The following is a 5,597-nucleotide window of genomic DNA, read 5'->3' as shown; positions in this document are numbered from 1 at the left end:
TCTCTAAGTGCAAAATACAGAATTTCTTCTATGATATAAAATACATGTAATTAACAAACTGAACACAGTTTGGAACATGTCTATTAAAAGAATAGAACTTATAGTAAGCTTAGGGGGGAAAAAAACATGTCAAAACCTACATGTATTTATAACTAGAGCACCAACAAAAGCAATAATTGTACCTCCAGAGATAACCTGTGGAATTCAGGAAGGCCACTTACCATATGGTAGAGGATGCCTCAGAGAATATTAAAAATTCACGGTCTAGCACAGTACTGTCTTTTGAGAGAAGCTCTGAGCAAAGGAGGCAGTACTCTGCCAGGACCCAGAATCTGCAAGATCTATGGGGATGAGCCCAAGAAGCAGACATCTCGTAGTTCTCTAAAAATAGAGCTAAATGATCTAACTTGTTTTCCTTTCTTCTTTACAGTTAAAATTACAGTGTTAATACTGTGTTCATTCTCTTATTTACCGATTACAGATGAGCTACAAGACGTCTTAGAAACATTCATATCATTTGAGATTATATTGGATTATGTTATTATATTGTCTTAGATTCACAATGTATAGGTAACATGCAACTGACAAAACTTGCAGATTGCTAAGCACTGGTGGCTCACCCCTGTAGTCTTAGAAGGTTGAGATCTGAGGATCACAGTTTAAAGCCAGCCCAGGCAGATAAATCCAAAACACTCATCTCCAGCTAACCAGCAAAAAACTGGAAGTGGAAGTGTGTTTCAACTGATGGATCACCAGCCTTGAGTGTATAAACCAAGTGAGAGCACAAGGCCCTGAGTTCAAGCCCCAGTACTAGCACCAGAAAAAGAAAAAAAAAACCCAGGTAATCCAGAAATTTGATGGCCAGAGATAAGGTCCAGACAAGACCTTCCCTTTCCCAGAGGCTCTCTTCCTTGAGGTTCCCACTTGGTGACTTCTTTCAGCTACCTTCATAAACAGTCTCTATTTGTGCCCTGGAGCCAAAGAGGAGGTAATGTTAGTATTTGGCCATCTCTCCTGCTCACTCCAATGAGGCATCATCATTGATTCCTGTTGTCTTTACTAGGACACTATTCACTTCATGTTTATCAGGCATTCTAACTTTGCACATCTATATTAAGAAGCGTCAACAAGAAGCTGAATTATTTCATAGTCAAATCACCTTGATATGAAAATCTTTTGTAAATACAAAGTAGATGAAAAATTTACCAAAGGAATTTAAGCTGCCTGTTACTTTCATTACTAGTTTTCCTCTGAGCTGGGATCTGCCCACTCCCAGATACTCAAGCTTTGTGTGCCAAGATCACTAATATTGCAACTTTCTACCCTGAATCCCTGAGAGAAGCAATACATTAACAGGAAACTTGGATTACATTTGGCCTTCTACCAACATTGGGATTCCATAATGTTGTATGGTAGATCCAGTTACGAGAACAGAGAAGCCACCACTTAAAAGGCCGAATCTGGAGACTTCATTGGAGCACTAGTGGGCTGCAGGGGGACTCCATAAAGCCCTACTGCCCTGCATACAACTAACACACGGCTTCTTAAACCCAAACCATACAAGGTGCAGGAAATCAATCTTAACAACACAGAAATCAAATCAGCTGTGAACACAAAGTAAATAAAAAACCAGCGCATATTTAAATCTAACAAAAATGTTAAATATAAACCAAAACAAATCAAATGTGCACACGACCAGGGAAAAATCAGAAACCATTTAAGGAGAATAAGACTTTTCTGGAACTTACCAACTCAAAACACATTTGTAGACGTAAGACTGTCCTCTATTATTAATGCCTTTTGCTTAGATCCAGTCTCCTTCAATATCTATAGGTGCAAGCAACCACAGAATATTAAAAGCAGGCAAAAATAAAATTCTTGTTGAACCCTTTTTAACGTATCAATTTGAATGCATATTTTTTCTAAGTATACTTCTGCCCCCGTGTCCCAACTAGATGCACTAATTACTTGACACTGGAAACAGACATAACATGTACTGCTCCCCCCACTATTAATAGCCAACTACCATGAAAGAATGCCTACTTAATGTTTCTCCTCTCTATCTTTACTCCAAACCTAGGGCATTTCACTTGCCAAATCACTGAGAACTGAAGTCACAGATGCTATCTGTGATTGAATCCTAAGATTATCAGAAGCTACTTTTAAAAGAAGTGGCTTCAAGAATGAGTGTTTTGATAAGATCCAGCAAGACCGAACCCACCATACAAAAAAGGAGAAACGGTCTGAATCAACAGCAAAAGCATGGAAGTGTTTTTGTTTTGTTTTTAAATGATGCAATTCTACACAACAATCCCCAGGCAGGCATACTTCTCTTACAAAGGAGCAAGTGGCAAACCAGTCCTCCGTGTTCCCCCATACTTGGTGTTACCAAGAAACTCACTTGAAACCAGAGAAGCAGAATGTTCCCTCTGAATGGCTCTCTGACATCAAGTCCTGTGTTATGACAATGAACTTGGGCCATCTAGAAAAAGACAGTTTGTACAGAACAGCTTCCAAAAATGACAAAAAGCGGTTTCTAGTAGGAGATAACTTGTACTTCCTAATGACAACCAGGACCTTCAGGATTTTAAGAGCAGACCGAAGACAGTGGTGAGATGTGTCCAGGATAGCCAGACCCTGCTCCACCCAAGCAAGGGGGCAAATGATGCCATTAGCTTTTATATGAACATTCATTAGCCCCTTTCCTCAGACATGATTATCTACACAAAGACTAAATATATGCTGTCATGGAAGCCTATGGTATAGTTTATTCACTGTTTACAAGCAGCAGAGGCAGTTTAAAATACCATAAATCCTCAGCTCTTTTATAACAGAAGCAGTGTATACACTAGAACAGAAACCTAAATTTTTAATAACTAAGATGAGAAGATTCAATCAACACTAAGTGAAAGTAACTATTGGAGGGCTATTTCCTTTTTCCTTATGCCTGAATGGAATATAAATCCAAAAGGATTTTAGGCAGTTAATTAGAAACATTACACTAAAAACTACAAGTGGAGCTGTGGTTCAAATGATAGGAAACTAGCCTTGAGCAAAAAAATCTCAGGGATAGCACCCAGGTTCTGAGTTCAAGCCCTACAACTGACAAAAACGAATAACCAATAAATGCCAGAAAATAGAAACGAGGTGTTTTTTCTTTGTTGCTATTTTTGTTTTCTTTTTATCTTGTTTGTTTATCTGTATTTGGGAGGGTAAAGGGAGGCACAAAAATGGAAGGACAAAGGATGAACAAATGCAGCAGTGGTACTTACTGGACACTGTTGAAATGACCTATACAACGTGTGGATGAAGATGGGAAGGAAAAAGTGGGAGAGAGCGAGGGAAGGGCTGACACTGTGGTATATATATATATGACTATGTGAGATATATATATATATATATATATATATATATATATATGTATATATATACTTCCATCAGAAAGAATGGCATTGCCTCATTTATCAAGAAATGGAAAGACTTAGAAAAAATCATGTTAAGTAAGCCAGACCCAAAGAAACAAGCTCCATGGTTTCCCTCATTTGTAATAATTAGTATATGCCTAGGATAGTCCTAGAAGAGGTTCACAATAGCTGTGTACATATGACCACATAAAATTAAATAGCCAACCACCAACTATTATCAAAATGATATCCACAGTATGGAAACAAGAGGTTTTTTTGTGGTTGTTTCTTTTTTCTTTTTTTTCCTTGTGTGTGTGTGTATGTGTGTGTACTGTTTGCGATTATTTCTTTTGTCTTTCCTTTTTTTTTCTCCTTTGGTTTATTCCTCATGATCACTGTTTCTGATTCCAGTACCCTTTATCTATAAGTGTATCTGACTTGGGAAAGGGGAGGGGAATCCACAGAAACAGTGGGCCAAAGGGTGAACGAATGCCACAGAGATCCTCACGAAACACTATGTTGGAAATGAACAACTTGAGGGGGAAAGGACTTCAGGGGCGGTTAGTGGGAGAACACACGGGAGAGGGTAACACTGCTCGAAAAGAAAGGCACTCATTACCTTACAGTAACCCTCTGTAACCCTCTGTACATCACCTTTATAATAACTCTAAAAATGCATGAAAGAAAAAATATATTATTACAAAGGTGTAAAGGTAGTTAGAAAATCATTGAAGCAATAGTGAAGTGACAAAGAGAGATAAAGCTACAAATAAGATTAAAGACACAATTATTTGTCAAGAATCTACCTCCGTGTGTCAAAGGCTATATAATAGGTGATAGAACGGAGAATTGCCTAGTAAAGTCACCAAATTTAAAAATCAAATCAACCTCACTTTGAAACCTATTACTGCCATTTATTAGCTGTATAACTTGTTTGAACTTCAGTATCCTGATCTCTAAAATAAGGATAATGAGACATTAAAATTAAATGATACACTGAAAGTACCCAGTATAGTACCTAACAAAAGAGGCACTCAGTAATTAGAAAAAAAAGTCTCTACAGAAACAACCATCCATCTTTTTTTTTTTTAACTGTTATTGCTACATAAATCAAGTAATGAATACATTTCTTTCTGGACAATGTCACCCCTTTCCTCCCATCCCCAAGTTGTATAGTTAATTTTACATATAGTGTCTAGTGAGTACCACTGCTGCATGTGTTCACCCTTTGTCGCACAATTTCTGTCCCTCCCCGTACACCTCCAACGCCACCATATTTTTGTGAAAAAGTTTGTTTTTTATTTTTGTGCCAGTACTGGGGTTTGAACTCAGGGCCTGGGCATTGCCCCTTAGCTTTTTTACTCAGGGCTCGTGCTCTACCACTTGAGCCACAGCTCCACTGGCAGCTTTTTTGATAATTAACTGGAGAAAAGAATCTCACACTTTCCTGCCCCAGATGGCTTCAATTCAGGATCCTCAGATTTCATCCTCCTAAATAGGTAAGATTATAAGTGTGATCCCCTGGCTCCTGGCTTGTGAAAAAGGTTTTGACAGAAACAAAATCTTCCCATTAAAATTAGTTCCATTCCAACACATAGACAGATAATTAAGGCTCAAAAATCCTGAATCTTAGTTGTAATCACTTAAATGAACATTTTAAGTAGATGTTACCAACAGCCCACTGGTACAACTATCAGGGAAAAGAAGTTAATTCATCTTAACTGTGGCAATTTCATTCCATGGAATAAAATAATTATAAATGGACCTTAGATAAGAAAATGCTATGATCGGGGCTGGGAAGTTGGCTCAGTGGTAGACCGCTCGCCTTGCATGCATGAGGCCCTGGGTTCGATTCCTCAGCACCACATAAGCAAAAAGAAAAAACCCAGAAGTGGCACTGTGACTCAAGTGGTAGAGCGCTAGCCTTGAGCTGAAGAGCTGAGGAACAGTGCCCAGACCCAGAGTTCAGGCCCCATGACCGGACCCCCCAAAAAAAAGAAAAAATAATATGATCATTTGGTGGCAATATCTACCAAACTGACTATTTTGTCATAGTTCACTTAGCAGGGCTATTTATAAAAGCCAACCCGAGTACTGACTTCTCTTTGTTTTTTGTGATACGGTGTATCCATCTAAATCAATCAAAATTGTTTTCAAGTCATCACCATACAATGAGGAAGGAAGGCTGGCATT

The sequence above is a fragment of the Dipodomys merriami genome, unplaced genomic scaffold (assembly GCF_024711535.1).
Source record: "Dipodomys merriami isolate MVZ:Mamm:240054 unplaced genomic scaffold, mDipMer1.0.p SCAF_8, whole genome shotgun sequence".
NCBI lineage: Eukaryota > Metazoa > Chordata > Mammalia > Rodentia > Heteromyidae > Dipodomys > Dipodomys merriami.
This window is presented reverse-complemented; position numbering follows the sequence as displayed.